Source organism: Chelonia mydas, chromosome 1, assembly GCF_015237465.2.
Source record: "Chelonia mydas isolate rCheMyd1 chromosome 1, rCheMyd1.pri.v2, whole genome shotgun sequence".
Lineage (NCBI taxonomy): Eukaryota > Metazoa > Chordata > Testudines > Cheloniidae > Chelonia > Chelonia mydas.
In genome coordinates this window covers 201,849,321-201,870,040 of record NC_057849.1, presented here as the reverse complement: position 1 = coordinate 201,870,040, position 20,720 = coordinate 201,849,321, and the positions used below count along the sequence as shown (strand labels likewise).

General features: G+C 42.8%; 1 long non-coding RNA gene across 1 annotated transcript in view; it reads left to right on the top strand.

Annotated features, from left to right (window-relative positions):
• The window catches only part of LOC122464180, a 69,075-nt gene extending 53,497 nt beyond the window's left edge, over nucleotides 1-15,578 (top strand). The window contains exons 6-7 of the long non-coding RNA XR_006288111.1: nucleotides 1,441-2,462; nucleotides 15,544-15,578. This is a non-coding gene — a long non-coding RNA (uncharacterized LOC122464180). The remainder of the gene's footprint in view (nucleotides 1-1,440; nucleotides 2,463-15,543) is intronic.
• The last annotated feature ends 5,142 nt before the right edge of the window (nucleotides 15,579-20,720 follow it).

The following is a 20,720-nucleotide window of genomic DNA, read 5'->3' as shown; positions in this document are numbered from 1 at the left end:
ACTAGCTTTACTAAGAAATATTACTCCTCATACATTCAGTTCAGCTTTGTAGCCATGAATGATGGTGGAGTGCCAAAACCGCAGTGCGTTATTTGTGACGATGTGTTGGCTAATGACGCAATGAAGCCGTCAAAGCTCAAGAGGCATTTGAATATAAAACATAATTAAATTAGTTCAAAGCCGAAAGCGTTTTTTGAAAGAAAGCATGTTGATTTAAAAGGCGGTCAGAAACAGATCTTTGAAGTGTCACACATAAATACTTGTGCTTTGCGAGCTTCTTATAAAGTAGCATTTCGCGTTGCTAAGGCTAAAAAGCCATACACAATCGGTGAAACGCTAGTGGTAGGCTGTTTTAAAGATGTCTGCATGGAAATGCTGGGTGAGCTGGCAGCAAAGAAAGTGGCTCAGGTGCAACTTTCAGATGACACTATAGCTCAATGAATTCACAATCTGGCTCACTATATGGAAGATCAGCTCATAGGACAGATTAAATTAGCAAAGTACTTTTCTTTTCAGCTTGATGAATGCACAGAGGGACCAGGGGAGGATTCAAACAGACAGCTAGCAATTACTTTCTTTTAAATGCATGCTTCTTCTTCGAAAAAGGGATTAGGGTCAGAGTCTTAGCAAGCACGAGTGCACATGTCTGCATATAATGCTCGGTTTGTAACTGTGTCATGCCAGAACACTTTTTGAGTTTCATTTCTGCTCGCATTTCCCAAGCTGTCAGGTTTATAAATCCCAATGGCTGGGGTGGGCAAACAGAGCTCCTTGCGGGCAGCTACAGTTGGTTTGCTGGGCCTCTGTCTGGTTGTGGCATGCTGTCAAGGATGTCTGTGCTGTCCAGGGTGTGGGGAGGGAGGGAGCGGGGTTGGTTCCACAGCTGCTAAGAGTCTGCATCCTAGTTCAGCATCTTATGAATATTTGCCCAAATTTTCACCTACTCCTGGCTGGTGATGCTTGAAAAGTTTTCAAGCAATAAAAATTCTAGACGGTGGGTCAGATTCCAGGGCAGAGTTGACTTATAAGAGCCTCCTCTAGTTCACTAGCCCCTTCCATTCACTGATATGCTGTTCAGTCACCAGATACTGAAAAAGTTCCTTTGCATAGAGATGGTATTCCTCAGCTGGCCTGGGACAGGAGTCCCTCCTTCCAGTCTGGCATCTCTAGAAGATTTGTCTTCTAAAGCTTGCCCTGACTGCAATAACATGAAAACCAAACTAGTAACAATTTTTAAAATGTAATTCTTACCGTAATGTGTTTGGGCTGGCAATGTGACTGGCCAGAGCTTCTTAGCAGGCCAGTGAATAAAGAATGAATTAAAAAACCCCAAGATGATAAATATCAACCTTTACCCTTACCATGATGCTGAACGTAAAAGGGGGGGTCTTTCTTTCTTCCTTCCTTTTCTTTCCTCAGTATGCTCTTTCATTGCCTTAGGCCCTTCCACCTCAGATGGACTGAGGAATCCACCCAGGACTCTTGGGGAGTGTGTGCTCCCCATTGTATGAAAAGGAACAAGCTCAGGGACTAAATGCTACAGGACATTGTGGCCAAGGTAGATCAGCTGCAGTACCAGAGAAGGATGGAGGAGTAGAAGGCTCAGAGGGGGACAGCCCTACTGAAGGAGAGAATGGTGGCATGGTTCCTTGACCATGACTGGAGATTGAAGGAGGAGGACAGAAGACACACCTGTTCAAGAGGCTGCTCAGATTCATGCCATCAGGCTGCAGGACCCAATCAATTTCACTCATAATTTTCTTCATCTTTGGGAAATTAGCCCTTTTGGAGCACCAAATATATGCATCAGCGGTTGGGACTATCCTCTGCCCACACTGAATGTAATCAGGTCACGTTCACTGGTTCCTAGGCAACCACCAACTTCCAGTCCAGTGATCAATTCAATTATGTCACTGTAGTCCAGGCTTCGTGTCAAGATACTCTCTGGACATTAAGGCAAGGGCTTTCATTGTGGACTGCCCCATCGTTGAGCGGTCATAGCTCTTAATTCTGCTCATTCTGGAGAACGACAGTTATGCTTCAGTATTTGTAAACAGTAATGGGAGGTAAATGCAAAGAGCGATGTCTAGGTCTGGAAAAGCTGATTCCAGGTGAAGAGCCTTCTGCTGTTTTAAAAGGCAATTTACAATTTTCATTTGTTGTGAAAGAACAAAACTGTTCAAACTCAAGTTGCTTCAAGATCTCAAGGATATTTTGCAACCCAAGTGCAGAATGAATCTCAGAGTGGGGTGCCATGTTGAAATTGGTTAGGAAGCCCAAATCATTTATATAAACAAATATAAGCTTCCAGGTAATTTTGCAGGGACATTTGCAAATGATCAACTATGAAATTAAAAGTTTCTACTCTAAATGTTTCTGCCCATCGCAGCTCCACATTTGGTGTATTGGATTCACATGCCTGCTGTTTATGTTTTGGGACTTGATGAGTTTCACTGTAGTAGGTTTGAGATACAGTCGGTGTCTTTGACTTTGCAAGTGCTTCCATGTCATCAATCTGATCCCTCAGGTGCAATAAAACCAAAACCAAAAATCAGCCAGTGACTGCAGGAGTTGAACAGCAGAACCAGGCTTTGCTTTTTAAAGTGTGGAACTTATTGACTGAAATTGCTAGAGGATATGATTCCATAGCACTGCATAAATGCAGTTTCAAGACAGTCCATCTTGTCTCACAAGAACTGAGCTTCTGTTTGTGTAGCCTCATATTCAGCAATGTCTTTGCTGATTTTATCCAGAGCTTCTCGTATATTTAAACAATTGTGGCACAGGGCTTTTGTGGATTCAGGGGGCAGGTCCAACAGGTGCTAGACAGAGATTACAGAAACAAAAGACAATTATTTTCATTTCCTTTAAGCCTCTCTGTAAGGATTACCCAGCAGTGAGGCATGGAGTTGCTGGAGGAAGCCAAAAAAAAAGGTACGGCTTGCAGGTAGCACGTTAGTAACTACGGTGTCCAGAGGTTCAGAGAATGTGTAGCACAAGGAACATTAATCGGCCTAATCTGTGTCTGAAACCCGGCATACTTTCTTGACCTGTTGACAGCATTGTCATAGCTCATTTAGAGTACACAGCACATTCTCTGCAAGACTTTCACCGGAATGACAGTAAATGGGCACAAATTTCAGAAAACATTGGATGCGATTGCTGCTTTTGTTAACAAAATGAACAGCGCATGCCAGCTGATGAACATGAGAAACAGTGGGAATACTGTCAACTGAACAGTAATACTTGGCTGTATTGCTGATAGAACTTTCTTCCCCCTCAGCTGCAAAAACTCATTGCAGATAGTGGAGGAAATATATGATGGTTTTCCATGCCCAGCAATACTGAACTTCTCAACATGATTTGTGAGGAAGTTATCAGATTTGAAAATTAGCTATAAAACTCCCCAAATATTTCCATTATGAACAGATCCATTTTTTCTATCGTCCTCACAACGCAAGAACCTTCTTTCAGCAAGAAATGTGATTACCTTCACAATTCACTTTAGCACCTCTCACCAGTACCGTGTCTCGTTTTGAAACTGATTAACTTGATAGCTCAGTATCAATACACTGATTAACTTATCACACATTAACAAAAGTGATCAGTGCTACTCTTATACTTTTTAATTCAAACAGTAATCTCATCACTAAATCCACCACACACGTCGTGTTTGTCTGAAAAAGCTTGCCCCTGAAACAGAACACAGCACCAGTTGAAGTTGAGTACAGCAACCATTCCCAGAAAAGTGACTGTTTCTCTGTTGACTGACTTCTGAGTGAAAATAACTTTGAAAATAACCACGCATGTGTTTGTACTGCCGTTCAGATGTTTTGAAATCTGCACTGTGACTTTGGCAAAGGGAAGGGCTCCGATCAATCCAGTACTTTTAGACATTATCATCAATTACCTGCCATTCAGATAGATGTAACAATAAAGATGATAAAGGTGATTGTGAAACAATATCTTATATGATGAGCTTACTAATATCCATCTCAGCCTGGGATATCTGTAGCTGGAGGGGCAAGGGGGCTTTCAACTGGTTTTGCTTCAGACTGTACTGGGCCTGCTACAGCAGCACAGGCTGAACGTGGCGTTCCCTCAACTGCAGCATCCATGTGAGTTACCACTTGATTTACAAAATTGTTCTGTTTCGGTACTTTGCGAAAGTAACTCTTTATCCCGCAGTTCCTTTTTTAAATTAATTTTCATTTAGTGGAGCTGCTCGTGTATTTCCAACTTGCCTTTTCTTACATAAAATTAATCAATCAACTTAACTATAGTGTGCATGTATTTGTGCGTGCGTGTGTGTGTGCGCGCTATATGGAGTCATGTACTTTAAGATTAAACAAACCATAGTAGCTTCCAAGGGACAAAGCTGAAGGGGCTTGAAAGCTTTGTGACAAAATGAATATAGCAGAAGGTCCTAGGTTATGATTTTTATTAAAATGCAAGTAAACATGATGTGTGCGTATTGGTGATTTGAGTTTGCAGAGGTAAGTTTTGGTTTTGGGTGTGGGGTTTTTTTTTCCTGGTGGGGTCAGGAGCCCCCCTAAGGAAAGGAGCTTTGTGGAAGTGCATATTCGTTAATCTGAGCCTACGGATGGGGAGACTGGAAGTGGCAGGACAATTACAAGAATTACTGCAGGAACAAGCAGTCTGCATGATATTACAAGGCAGCCATGTGGTTCAATGTGCTGAGTTAAGATTAAAAACCCAAGACTATCAGGGTAACTGTGTTGCATATGCTCTCAATGGAATTAAGAGGGGGTTTTGGTCACTATCACAAGGTGAGGCCCCTCACCTGTGATTAACAATCCAAAGGCCTTGGATTTGGTCTCCTCAGTCAGCTGCTTCGTCTTAATCAGAAAGCACAGGACAGAGATATTGGGAATGAGCATGGCCACGTTCTGCTCCTCACAGGTGAAGGGCATCTAGAAAGCTGATGCAGGTTCTGGGTGGCTGTGCCAAGAATATTGCCTGTGGAAGGGGAGAGACAAAGTGTGAGTGCTGCTCAGAGCCTACACCAGATGTAAATATCACAGCTCCATTGAAGTCAATGGTATCTAGACAACACCAGTGTTCAAAGGCTCTGAGACCTGTGATGGCCAGGAATCCCAGGCTGAAGGGGCCTTTTCAGGGAAGCAGAGTTATGTGGGTACTTCTCCTTCATATAAGGAACATGTGAGCAAGACGTGCTGCTTTGTGGAGACACTCTGTCCCAGCCATTCAAGACTTTGCGAACACACCACCTTCCCAATGAGACACTTGATGTCTTGAGGTGTCAGAACCTTCTTTTGCCCCTTGTGACAGGGTCAGGCCAGATGGCTACAGGAGAGTGTTAGAAGGCAGATATATTAGTCCCAGATTAAGCAGGTCCATTTTCCCTGGGTAAGGTAACAGGGGCAATTCCAGAACAAGAAGGAACTTGCTGGAACAAATTCAGGCAAGCAGGCTAATTAGGACACCTGGAGCCAATTAAGAAGCTGCTAGAATCAATTAGGGCAGGCTGGCTAATCAGGGCACCTGAGTTTAAAAAGGACCTCACTTCAGTTTGTGGCGTGCACGCGAGGAGCTGGGAGCAAGAGGCACTAGGAGCTGAGAGTGAGAAGGCGTACTGCTGGAGGACTGAGGAGTACAAGCATTATCAGGCACCAGGAGGAAGATCCTGTGGTGAGGATAAAGAAGGTGTTGGGAGGAGGCCATGGGGAAGTAGCCCAGGGAGTTGTAGCTGTCGCGCAGCTGTTCCAGGAGGCACTCTAGACCAGTGCTTCTCAAACTATCTAATGTGGCGGACCGGCAATTTTTTTTCAATGTGCCAGGGACCAGTACTATATTTGTGCCATATTATTATTGTATTCGCATAGGCACGTAGCACATCAGATCAGAAAAACTAACATTCTTCACTGTATTAATTGGAATAGGAGTGTGCATACAAAGTGTAGCGCACTCGTGGAGATGTTCCCATTTAAATACATTGAAGACTGACTGAAAGGCTGTGCATCTGTGCGGATAGTATAAAATGACTATTATTCATTTATGATCCAAGAAAATATTATTTGAACATTTGTAGTAATATTAATTTATATTGGAAACAATATAATGAATATAATAAAAGTTGGCAGACATTTTTATTTTATGTTTATTTTGTAAACAAATAATACATTACAATACAAATTAAAAAAATTAAAAAATCAAACCAGCAAAGTCTCCTACCAAAGATATTATTAAAATAATTATATATAAGTAATAAAATAAAAAATTATAATGAATAAAGCAAAGGTCAAAAAAATTTAAAAAAATAAGATTGAAAGGAATAGGTAACATTAAATTGAAGACATAATAATTTTGAAAATGTGTCATAATACTAAAATATCAAATTGATAAGCTATTTTATTAACACAATAATAGGCATGTTAAAACCTTAACCTTTACTAATGTGAAAGGTGAGCCTGCTTCTTCTTTGTCAGCTTATCCAGTCGTGGTTCAAATGAGGGCAGTGCCACGCACATTGGAGAATGAATATCCATACTATTCCTGTACTTTGTCTTAATGACACTCATGGTTGAGAAGCCAGTCTTGCAGAAGTATGTTGAAGGAAATGGGAGAAGAGTTTTCAGAGCAATTTCAGTAAGCTCAGGATATTCTGCTTTCACTTTTATCCAAAAGGAAGCAAGTGATGTCGTAGTTTCGAAACTCATCTTCAATCCTTCGTCAGCAGCCAGCTCCAACAATTTATCCTCCATAGTGACAGTTAAGTCATCTTTCAGTGGAATAAACAGATTTTGGATCCATCCAATCCCTTTCTGTGGATCTTCTTCTGCTGGAAAGTAAAACTCAAAACGTTCTGCCAAATTCGTCAAGTGTTCACTGATGACCTTTCGTAGAGATGTAACATTAAGGTCTTCGCCTGCATCGGCGATGATTGTCGCTAATTTGTGAAACATGTCATAACAATCTCTTGACACTCGACTCTTCCATGCTTCTAGCTTTCGTTTTTGTCCATCGATCTTGTCTGTCATTGTAAGACACAAAGCCATCCTTCCCTGCATGGAGGTGTTGAAATCATTAAAGATGGCAAAGATATCAGCCAAATAAGTCAGCTTGGCTATCCAATCCGCATCTCGGAACAATTGTGACCAATTTGGTTTTTTGTCCTGAAGAAACTCGGCAAGCTCGTTTCGGAGCTCAAATACTCTTGACAGGACTTTTCCCCTCGATAACCAACGTACATCGGCATGCAATAGGAGCTGTTTATGATCAGCTCCCATATCATCACATAATGCAGCGAATAGTCATGAATTTAAAGCATTCGCCTTTACACAGTTCACAATTTTTACGACCTCACTGAGCACACTGTTTAGTTCTGTTGACATTTTTTTTTGTTGCAAGACTTTCTCGGTGAAGGAAGCAGTGCATTGACTTGCGCTCGGCTGCAAGCGCCTTACTCTGGGTAACCACTCCAGAATGCCATCCTGTCATTGCAGCAGCGCCATCAGAACAAACGCCTACACAAAACTTGAAATCCAACCCACATTTGTTAACGATGTAGTCGCTCACAGTCTTGAACACTTCAGAACTAGTTGTTTTTGTTGGTAATGAAGCAGAAAACAAAAACTCTTCCTTCAAATCACCCTCATGTTCAAAGCGCACATACACCATCAGAATTGCCGTAATCTTGGACCCCAAGTGGCATGGGGCCGGGAAGTGGCTTGGCTTCAGCCCTTAACAGAAGCGAAATACAGCCTCCTGCATGTAATTTCTTTCCAAACAATAATTGCATTGGTCAGAGCCCAGCAAATCCTCCCATTAATGCTGCGATTCCAAAAACTAAATATAGCAGATGCCACTTGTCAGGATCTGGGTCCTACTGGCTGCTGCATTGCCACATCCTTACGAGCCCCATCCTTAAACAGGTCTTCTGAATGTGGGTCCCCAGCCAATCTGCCCACATGGCCTGAGGTCCACTCCTGAACCTCCAGCCCCTTTGCCACTGGGTTCTCCTCCGGTGGTGTCCCAGTCCTCTCTGCCTCTGCTCTGAAAAAAACATACTGTCCCAACTCAGGAGATGGTCACTTCTGACTGCGGGCTCTATGCTGGGGACAGTCGCCAGCACCTGGTTGAATTCCTCACAGTAAGGCAGGTAGTTGGGAAGTTCCCAGACTTATCATTCCTGTTCTTTGCCCTGGGGTAGGTGGAACTGAGGTGTTTAATCCTCTCTCTGCACCACCCAACAGTTTTGTTGATCTCCAACACTGCAGCTCTTGGAGATTGTCATGGAAATGCAGGTTTCTGCTGATTCTGCTAAATGTCATGGGCCTTGCACACTTCACCCCACAGATTGCCCAGAACCTTGTTTCCATCCTCTGGCCAACTAGCAGCACATTGGCTGGTATGCATCTTTCCTCTTCTTCAACCAGTTAGACATAGCTATGCTGAAAGTTGAGCAGACCACAAGCAAAAAAGGGTTAAACACCAAGTAGCTGTATTTGAACCAGGAGGTTGCTTCCAGTGCATGGGAGGCAAGTGGGAAGTTGGAAGGGATAGAACACACAGGCCCTGGGAATTGTGGGAGAGCATTGCAGGACTATCCAGACACAAGCCTGGATGTGCTTTAGCTAAATCTTCGCTGCAAGTGGGAAAGCAGAGACATTCGCAACAGCAGGACATGAGTCTATACCGATGTTACTGAAATAACAGGTGAAGAAAATAAGGTATATATCCTTGCTCTTAGTTCACCCCCTTAATTCAGCATCTATCATCTGTAGGTAAATTTCCCAGCTCTCCCACCCTAAACAGACCCACCTCAGACCCCTGCTTTAAGCAATGATCCTGTCACAGCAGTAAGATCAAAACAGGAAACATTTAGTAACAATAGTACTTATATTACAACATCATACATGGTACACTCTATGATATAGTCTATGCTCAGATTAACTTCACAAGGCCTGAAGTCTGGACCCAAATTACCTCACCAAGGGTCGCAACACTTAACAATAATAAAGGATTTCTTCCACCTTATTTCTGCACAGGATACCAGGAACAGCAGCCAGACAATAGGAATCAGGACTGGAACTGAACCCTCAGGAATCAGGAACAACTGACAGCAGCCACCGAAGATCTTCTGGAACAGAAAGAAAAGGAGTACTTGTGGCACCTTAGAGACTAACCAATTTATTTGAGCATGAGCTTTCGTGAGCTACAGCTCACTTCACGAAAGCTCATGCTCAAATAAATTGGTTAGTCTCTAAGGTGCCACAAGTACTCCTTTTCTTTTTGCGAATACAGACTAACACGGCTGTTACTCTGAAACCTTCTGGAACAGGTAAGTCTTCTTCTGTGTCTTGATCCAATGAGCGGCAATGGTGCACAGGCACTGGCTGGCACTATGACAGACAGCACAGAGCAACATGTGCTGAATCCTTATATGCACTTTCTATTACCAGGCAGATTACACACACAGGTCACATGATGTTTCCCCCTCTTGGGTTGCCTGGCAGACTACAACTGTCACTGAGCATTTTTCAAAAGCTTTTAGCCAATTAAACATTAGCACCAAAAAGGGCGCCAACCATGGCAACAACAAGAAAGCCCAAGATGGAGTATGAACTGACAGCAGCCTAAACAAAATGGCTAAACCAGGCTACAGATCCCCTCCTTGGTGGCCAAGAGGTTACAGGTTCTTGAGTCACTACATCATTTTAAACACTAGTTGTTAGGATGTACTGGGCATTAACCTATAATTGGTTTTCTTGACACTTAATTTGCCTTATTACCCAGAACACTAGTAAAATTATGATACAATTATCACAAATTGAATGAGGGGAACCACTACAACTGGGTGTAACAAGATATTCCAAACCTTGGATTTGTGCACAGACCAATCAAACAACACTTCCCACCAATGACTAAAGGCGGATTCCTTAGATACCAGTTTAAGAATCTTTTCAATTTGTTTAATGGAGCGATGGATTGTTAACATCACTTCTAAACCATCCTTTTTCAACTGTTCAAGATGCTTCTTGAGGTCAGGATGGTGCATTATTTGGTTGAGCAAGGAAATATTAATACTCAAATGAACTGGCTTTACAGAGTCATACAAAGCATAATGTACATTTACAGTCTGCACAGATATCTCAGCTAAAATCTCCATCACACCCCTTTATTGCAATTACAGAACATAAACACAAATTTACATGGAGATCACGTGATACCTTGTAGAAATGGTATACCAAGAATTCAGTACACCAGCTGCGCAAGCAAACACATTTGGTATCTGCAAAAACAATGACAGAATGGTTTACATTACTGGGTTTTAAACTGTAATGGCATTTACTTTCAGAAGGGTTCAAACACAGATGCGACATTTCAATGACTCCAGAACCACGTGTATAGCTTATCCCATTCTCCTCAACACAAGAATTTAGGTTGACATTACTATATATGCCATCTTTTTTGTGTACCCATTTATTCAAGTCTGGGGGATTAAAACAGACTGATTCACATTTAGCCCCAATGGAATTAAGGGATAGACCCACTCGTCCTGTGCCTTCACTATGGTTAACACAAAGGCAGTAATGGTGGGTTGATAACTGAAAATGAAAAATTTACCAGCCTCCACCAATCCTGATGTCTTTGCTCAAAGGGAACAGTGGAATTTTTTTCCCAGAGAGCTTTTCTTATCTCTACAGGAAGGACTCCATTTAAACCTCTAATAACGTTTTTAGCTACTTCTAGGACCCAGTACTGTGCCTGGATACGTGAAAGGGCCATGGACACATTTGAGTGCAACACATTGAGAGCATGAATGATGTGAAGGTGGTCTACCCGTTCGTTGCACCTGTAACCAGCCATGTAATACATTTGCTATCTTGTATTCCATAACACTAAGCTGATTGAAAGAGGTAATTAAGGGATGCAATGAGGCTACATCTTGACCTATCGCCCCAATTTTACTTGCGAGAACTTGCTCTTTATCTATGGTGTTTAGGGTGCTTGATCCTGTTCCCATCCGTCCTAGAATGATAGCTACTGAATCCCTCCTCTGATATTTGGGCTGCATTGGGAGTACACTATCTAGCCAAGCATACTACCCAACATGTAATGTGAAGACATAAGGTGCACATTTGGGCTGCACTCATGACAAATCTAACTGCAGAGGCATAATAACCTTTTTCAAGGCATACCTGGGATTTACCATTAACAACTTTTTCACGTCCCTTTTTACCATTACAGGCCCAATAACACTTTTCTGTGGTTCTGGAACCACTACGATTTCTTTGATCACTGTAGTCCCATATGGACTTGTAACTGTCCAGTTACCAGTGTCATTAACATTAACAGTGATTTTAACATTTCCAGTACACTTTACATGAAATGTGACATTTTTTCTGTCACAAAACTGGTTTAACCCTTGATATTTATCTAAACAAGTTTCATTATGCATTACACATTGCAACTCACTTTCATAGCTCTTAGTGGGGGTGACCAAATTAATTTCAATAGATTCCAAGTAATATTGCAGGCCCATTACTACACTGATATTTCTGGCTTCTACCCGAATCCATTGACCAACCTTGAGCTCAACGTATCAACATTTGGAGGAGTTTGCAGTCATTCCACATTAATACAATTATTCATAAAATTGTCATTGAGGAAACAAATACATTTAACATCAGATTTTTGGATAAAGGGGAATACCTCTCCATTACCCTCAACATGGTTACATTTTGTTCCCCTGCCTTCTCTGTAAAGGAAAGGACACTTTCCCCAGTGGCTTTTTCCTCCCACACTGTATAACGGGCTGTGAATTGTTCATACGAGTACACCCACACCTTTCCTTTAAACCGGAGAGGCATCCAGTCTGATACATAACTTTCATTAGCCATACAAGTAAGATGGTCTCCATTTCTAACAACTACAGAGTCTGACATATATAACAATACCCAAGAACATATCCAGGTATACATTCTGTAGTCGTTCCTAAAAGAAAAAGGAAAGAAAAGAACAAATACCATACTGTTCACTACACTTAAGTTACAAAGCCTTTCCAGGTCTTTAACTGGCTCAAATGGAACCATTTCAGCACTCTCTTTTTCTTTCCTTTAATTTCCACTTGATACACAGTGGGACTTGCTTTATTAGTTATAACTACAGATCCCAACCACTATGGGCTCAAAACATGGTTCTTCTCTGAAAAGAACCTGTACAACACCCTGTCACCTATATTCAATTCTTTAGGACTTAGGACATTTCCTAATCTTTGGTCCATATGCTTTACATTACTTTTAAAATTGATTACCACTTGCATTTGGATAGTGATCTTTGTTTGGTACCCCCCACCCCATCCCCTTCTAAAATACTAATCAGATAAAATTAATAACCACACGCCTGCTGGGCATGCTTTTGAGACATGTGACTCCTTTGAGGAAAAAGAGTATAAGAATCAAGCAAAGTAAATTACTGTTAGAGAGAGTTGGGGGATTCCTTAATTGATGCTTGAACAAGCTACTAGACAGAATAGCCAAAACTCTGCTCCATGGGCTCGAGTAGGACTGTGACCAGAGGGGTTTCCAGGCAGCCATGGCCTTGCCTCGACGGAATCCAAGACAGACCAGAGTGTCTGCAACACTGAGGTAGAATAACTTCCTGAGATTGAGGTGGGCGCCTGTATCTGTGGAGGATTGGGGAGCTGGGAGGGCTGGGAGCAGCGAAAGGAAGGGGCCGGAGAACCTGTTAAACACAATTCTCTGACACAACCTTAGCTATAAGAAAAGGAGTACTTGTGGCACCTTAGAGACTAACCAATTTATTTGAGCATAAGCTTTTGGGAATGCATCAGATGAAGTGAGCTGTAGCTCACGAAAGCTTATGCTCAAATAAATTGGTTAGTCTCTAAGATGCCACAAGTACTCCTTTTCTTTTTGCGAATACAGACTAACATGGCTGTTACTCTGAAACCTTAGCTATAGTTTTTCTGCCTCTCCATCATAATAACTTGGGGGTATTCATGCATCAAACAACACCGACTCAGCAGGAATAGTAACTTCCTTAACAAACATCACTATAGGTGGAGCTGACAACCCCTACATTGAAGTTGCTGGGCACTCCCTATTATAATCCCGTTTTCAATTCCTTCTAACTGACAAACTCGATGTGGCTGTCCCTCAATCTGTCCTGTTGAAGCTGTTCCACTTTGTGTAAATAGAGTTACTGGAGCAGGGGAGACTGGACTGAGGGCACCCAGCTGGGAGGTGGGAAACATTGGGTATATCTATGCTGCAGCTGGGATCATGCCTTCCAGCCCAGGTAGACAGACTCATGTTAGCTCACTAAACATAGCAGTAGGGATGTTGTGGCACAGGCAGAGGTTCAAACTAGCCCCCTGAGCTCAGACCTAGGGGGTCAAATGGGTCTGAACTCAGGCGCACAAGTTCATTCACCCAGGCTGGGAGGCGTGCTCCGAGCTGCAGTGTAGACATACCCAATGTCTCCCAGCTCCAAGGTGGGTGCCCTAAACACCAGGCTATAGGTTCATTCTCTTACTCTGTGCCCCAGTGACTATTTAAATAGTTATAAAAAGTGCGACAGCTTCAAAAGGAGAGTTTGCGGGAGTTCCACACCAGAATATCCCATAGTTCAGTGGCAAAAGCACTCTCCTGAGAGGTGGGAGAACCCTGTTCACATCCTCTCTCCCCATCAGGCAAAGAGAGGAATTTAATGTGGGTCTTCTACATCCTTGGTGAGCATGCTAACCACTGGGCTAATTGTTATAAAGGAAACACCTCCCCCAGATGGATTTTGAATGGGACCCAATCTGATAGGCTTGCTCAGAGCACAGCCACCAGATAATGTCTTGCAGACAAGATAGGTTTTCCTCCACCTGTCTTCCCCTGGTTTGCAGCTCGCACAATGAGATAGGCTTGCAGATGCCTAGAGTGAGGCAGCAGTGCGCATGCCCAAGGGCAGAAACGTAGGTACCCAGGGAACCTGTACTGGAAAAACTTAGGCACCCAGTGAGTTTAGATGCCTACAGGTTAGGCAGCAGCCAAGCTGAGTTTTCGTGGATTACAGTGGTGCCTAAAACTGGGTTTAGGCATCTGAGTCCCTGTGTGGATCTGTGACACCAGCTCTTAGAAAGAACCTGTCAAATCTTTATGCTTAGGAATGATGTCTGAAAAGGGGGTAATTTCTGTGGATATAACCCACTGTTTTATGTACTGTGTATCTCCCACTAGTAGCTGGTCCACAGAGGATAACAGTCTACTGCTGTAGCCAGGTAATGGGATTAGCCCCTTAGAGGAAGTGTTAGAAATCTGTGTTGTAGTGAGGAAGGTCCTGTTCAAACCTGCTGATGAGTTATGTGGCGGGTTGTTACAGTTGCATGAGATAATTTGCATATTTTAATAACCTAGGAAAAGAGACAAAAACCAGTGTTAACAGAACATTAAGTCTGCAAAAGACTAGCATTCAGAAGTTAGGTAATGCCAGAATGAATGTTGCCTGTGCAATTAATCCCATTTTTCCAACTGAAATGCTGACTCATAGTAACCAATCGCAAAGCAAGATTTTGTGAGAAATCACCTGAGATCACAAGGGATATTCAACTAATAAATTATGTTCCCTTTGTATTTTTGATTAATTGATGTATTTCCTGTGTCTTTCTTTCATAGATATCTTGCTACATTTACTGTTTTTCTGTAGCTTCCATAGTGCAAATTCATTCTAATGATTGTCTCCCTTCTCGTTTACATGTCTAATGATCAAGTTCAGCAGTTAAGGTCCTAGTGGTCAGATATACCAGTGATGTTTTCGTAGCATGATGAGGTGCACAGACCCAAGTCTGGGCTAGCAGGGAAACAGTTAACACCTCTTTCTAGGGAAAGACCACAGCTGTCTTTCATTGCTCCAGAGACAATCAGGAGGGGACAGAGACAAAAGGGATCAGATGTTGAACGGGAAGCATGTGGGTGGATGGAGTGAGAGTGGGTAGGTCTCTTTGTGAGGCTATCAGGAGAGACTGAAGCCTGAGCTGAAAGCCACACTGAGAGTCTGAGGGCGGGCAGCAGCCTGCAGACTTGGACTGTTTACTTCTGAAATCTGGGCTGAAGTGAAACTCAGTGTGCTGGGCCCTTCACGAACCCCTGTATTTTGATGAGCTGGCGTTAAAACCAATTCTCTTTGGACTGTGGATTACTGACGGAATGTATTGACTGTTGCGCGCTCCTCCCATATGACCCTTTTTTGGTGGCGTATGAACACAACTCAGTTGACAGTGATAGTTTCAGACTCCTCTATTTTTACAGGGGAGTTGGCAACCTAGTCGGTCACTGCCTAACACATTGTTTTATTTAAAAATTCTTATGACTTTTTTTGTTGTTTAAAAAAACAACCCCCAAACCTCTGAGACTTCCTGATTTGCAACAAGACTGAAATTTGACAGGGGGGTACCTTTTTGCTGGTCTCATAAAAATCTGTTCAGATTGGGCAGAACTACACAATGTCAAAAATCTCTACTTCCCATCTCTGCCTTGCAGAGTACAGGTTTCAGAGTAACAGCCGTGTTAGTCTGTATTTGCAAAAAGAAAAGGAGTACTTGTGGCACCTTAGAGACTAACCAATTTATTTGAGCATAAGCTTTCATGAGCTACAGCTCACTTCATCGGATGCATACTGTGGAAAATACAGAAGACTTTTTTATACACACAAACCATGAAAAAATGGGTGATTATCACTACAAAAGGTTTTCTCTCCCCCCACCCCACACTCCTGCTGGTAATAGCTTATGTAAAGTGATCACTCTCCTTACAATTTGTATGATAATCAAGGTGGGCCATTTCCAGCACAAATCCAGATTTTCTCACCCCCCCCCCCAAAAAAACACCCCACTCTCCTGTTGGTAATAGCTTATCTAAAGTGATCACTCTCCTTACAATGTGTATGATAATCAAGGTGGGCCATTTCCAGCACAAATCCAGGGTTTAACAAGAACGTCTGAGGAAGGGGGGGGCGGAGGAAAAAACAAGGGGAAATAGGTTACCTTGCATAATGACTTAGCCACTCCCAGTCTCTATTCAAGCCTAAGTTAATTGTATCCAATTTGCAAATGAATTCCAATTCAGCAGTCTCTCGCTGGAGTCTGGATTTGAAGTTTTTCTGTTGTAATATCGCAACTTTCATGTCTGTAATCGCGTGACCAGAGAGATTGAAGTGTTCGCCAACTGGTTTATGAATGTTATAATTCTTGACATCTGATTTGTGTCCATTTATTCTTTTACGTAGAGACTGTCCAGTTTGACCAATGTACATGGCAGAGGGGCATTGCTGGCACATGATGGCATATATCACATTGGTAGATGTGCAGGTGAACGAGCCTCTGATAGTGTGGCTGATGTTATTAGGCCCTGTGATGGTGTCCCCTGAATAGATATGTGGGCACAGTTGGCAACGGGCTTTGTTGCAAGGATAGGTTCCTGGGTTAGTGGTTCTATTGTGTGATATGTGGTTGCTGGTGAGTATTCGCTTCAGGTTGGGGGGCTGTCTGTAGGCAAGGACTGGCCTGTCTCCCAAGATTTGTGAGAGTGTTGGGTCATCCTTCAGGATAGGTTGTAGATCCTTAATAATGCGTTGGAGGGGTTTTAGTTGGGGGCTGAAGGTGACAGCTAGTGGCGTTCTATTATTTTCTTTGTTAGGCCTGTCCTGTAGTAGGTGACTTCTGGGACATGGTGGAATTCCTCAAGGGCTTCTTTTCCATGGGTCCAGATGATGAAGAAGTAAACACCACCCTATACCGGAAACCTACTGACCGCTATTCCTACCTACATGCTTCCAGCTTTCACCCTGACCACACCACACGATCCATTGTCTACAGCCAAGCTCTGCGATACAACCGCATTTGCTCCAACCCCTCAGACAGAGACAAACACCTACAAGATCTCTATCAAGCATTCTTACAACTACAATACCCACCTGCAGAAGTGAAGAAACAGATTGATAGAGCCAGAAGAGTTCCCAGAAGTCACCTACTACAGGACAGACCTAACAAAGAAAATAACAGAACGCCACTAGCCGTCACCTTTGAGATTTGAACTAAGAGCCAATAAAGGGGGAGGAGGGAGGAAACACGAGTAAGGAGGGGATGAGGGTCCAGGGGAAGGGAGAGTTAACTCAGACAAGTAGCCCGGAGTGGAGGTACTGGGACTGGCTGGGCAGAAAGAATAGGGACAAGGAGTCGAGGATGGGAAGAACTGGGACTGGCTGGGTTTGGAGACTAGGATTGGAGAGGGAGACTGGGACTTGGATAGGGAGCCTGGAGGGGCAGCCTAGGACTGGCTGAGCAAGGGGACTAAGATGAGACGCCTGAGGAGTAGAAACTGGACCTAGACAGAGAAGTCTAATGGGACGGGATGAGGAGCCAGCAGTGGGGAGGAGACAAGACTGGGAAAGGGATAGTTTGGAGGGGACAGGGCAGAAAAGGTCAAGTTTGTGAGGAAGAGGCAAAACATCTGTGGTCACCAAAGCACAATCCTCTCCCAAGCCTGGAATGGAAATCAAGATTCCTGAGTCTCATCATTCCTCTGCTGCCAGCAGATATTTGTGAAACCCGCTGGCAGACAGTGTCTCATCTTGTGCTGTTCCACACAGAGGATGACAACCTACTATTGCTATCCCTTCCTTAGTTAGCTCAAGTGGCAGAGGTCTGTGTGATGGAGCTAAAGGTTCCAACCCTCCTGATGACGTATGTGGAAAATTACTCCAGGAGAAAATTACAATACTGTGTTGAAAGAACATTGTTGAAAGAACAAAGTCAAGCACTCAAAAGCTATGAAATGCCAGAATTAAGGTTGCCTGTGTGACTTCTATTCAGCCCCCTTGTGCATATGTATTATGATACACGATCACATACTATGTTTTCCACAGGCACTCCAGATCAGATATTACTATTCCAGCTTTCCTTTCCCTTTCTTTGTCTTCTTCATGGGCTGATATTTGTCTCCTTTTAATCTACACACTCATCTTCCACGCTGTCGGGGGACTGTGTGTTTCCATATCGTGGACTAAATCACAAACTGTTACCAAGCCAACCTGTAACGCTTGTGATTACAGTGTGTGCCCTCTGCTTTCTTGTTAGTTGCTTAGTCCAGTGTTTGAGATTTATGAAAGCTTGAGGAAAGTGAAAACAAATGTGACCCCCTTCCCCCCCACACAACCCCACCATGTGTTTTAAAGGCCTGCCCATCATAATGTATGCACTTTCCATGCTCCCCAGCAGGCTCTTCTTGCCCCCCTACTTTGAGAAATGCTGGTGCGTAGCTCTTCCTGATATGACACTTCCTCTTCTTCTTGACATGCTGTGATGAGCAGTGAAATAGTTAACATTTCCACTTCAAGCATCATTACTGGCACCCACTGAAATGAATGAGGCAGGTTCCACCTCAGCTGTTGTTTCAGACTCTGCAAATTCAGGCAGAGGTCTCCACATCAGTTATACTCCCTTAACATTCTGATTTTTCCATCTTTACTCACATGAGTAGTCCTGAATGAGTTCAATGGGGATTAACGGGACCACTCATGTAGATACTACCCAACATGAGTGAGGGGGGCAGGATCAGGGCCTTGGTTTGTTTTTATATGGCCTAGTGGTTAAAATCAATTTTTAAAAAAGAAAATTGCAAAGAATAAAGCAGCACTTTGGGTAGATCATGTTTAATCTGCAACACACAGGCACTCATCTGTTAACTATGCTCTTGGTTCACTCAATATCACATGCCTGCTTGTGGACAGATAAAGCCTTTTTCGTCCTTCACTTCCCTTGACTTTTATTATCGTTGCCCATCCAGAACAGTCTTTGATATATTCCACTATATATGAATTGTTAGTTTATGTGCCTTAAGTCTGGCATGGTATTACTCAAACATCACGGTTTCTTCTTTTGTTTGTCCTCTGCTCTTGCTTTTTCTTTGCCATGATCTAAACTCTCTCCCTGGGCTTCCTATATCACTGTTTAAACTTGTTTGAACTGACAACTGATCCATTGCCTCCTTAGTGGAGTATCTCATCCATTCAAAAAAGACTTCAATCAATTGGCATTCTTAACAGTGAGGGAAAGGTCACTGTTACTTTGCGGAAATCACCTGATCTTCACTCTGACTTTGAACAATGCAGCTAAAATGTGTTTAATTTTATTTACTGTTGCAATGTCTTATTTGCAGGGGATGGATGAACCAGATATATCACTGGAGAGGAAAGCAAATGAGCCAGGTGAAGCACTATAACATTATTCTTTAGATAAACAGTCAGTTTTTCCTGTGTCTTCAACATACCAGTGCATGAAAAAGGACTGGGACCTGTAATCCTGTTCTCTTCATACCATGCTCATTGCATGAGGAAAACAATCAATGAGGACTTATGTGTTTGGGTGTGGTGGGCTACACCTTAATCCGCTATTAACGAGACAAAACACAGTGGAGGAATTTAAATAATAAAATTAATGCAGTTATTTATGTGTTTGGAGGAAACATTTTTGGTTACTTTGAGGCTGTTTAGACTGCAGAACACTTAGTGTTAGGGCCTTAATGTGCAATTTTAGGATCAGTTGTAAATAAACAGAGCATACTTCCTTTTATGATGTGAGCCAGTGAACTTTCCACTGACTGTCTTAAGGGAACATAATTGGTTTTGTTTACAGAAATTGACAAAATAGACCACATTTCATGAGCCCTTGAACTGACCTTTAGGGCCTGAAAATCCTGCATCCTTGACCTACACTGTATAGATCTGCAAGTGGAAAAGCTGATCTGCTCTTTCCCTGAAAAAAACATTTCAAGCCCTTTTTGCTACACTGCAAAAAACCAACCAAACAGAAAAACCCAGATGAACACAGCAGCAAGTCCCAGAGCGCAGATCTACAAACTCGGGTTCATGCTACGGCACTAAAAATAACAATATAGACATTCCCACTCGGGCTGGAGTTTGGATTTTGAGAACCACCCCTCTTGCCAGGTTTCACAGCCCAGGCTCCAGCCTGTGTGGGAATGGCTACAATTCTAGCGCTGCAGCTCAGGCCCCTCAAGCCCGAGTTTGTAGACCTGAGCTCTGAAACTCATTGCCATGGGTGTTTCTTTGCAGTGTGGACACACCTGTAGGGCCTTGAAAATATAACTCAGTTGCCAGCATGGAAGGTTTAACATTGTGATTTTTTTTTGGGAAAAGCTCGAAAGTTACAGCCTCTTGCAGGTGCCCAGGACAGGCTTTTGAAGCTCATGAAATCCACAGCCACTGGACACTTGAATTTTGGGGGAACTGCAGACTAATTAGCAGATGAGGAGAATAGAATGATGCTACCTGGGTTACCGCTCTAATGATGTGAATAGGCACTGGATCAGACCTCCATGCAAACGTCCGGCCTCAAAGTGATCCTGCCCAAGAGGATCAGATTAAAAAAGGAAGCTATGAATTGTTTTTATTTCCTTCTTATTGAATTGCATATTTGAAGCAGACTGCACCTAAACATAGCCTTAACTCCAGACATACAAATAAATCCCCTGAGTATGTTTTTACTTTCAATATTTAATATGCATGGAGATTCGTTAATGCATACAGTTCACTGGTCATTAGTTTCAAGATTAAAAATACAGGCTTAAGTGGGTACAGTCAAGACATGAGTTTAAATTGTGGATACCTGCCCTCTCTTTTTCCTTTTCATCCAAGGGTCCCAGAGT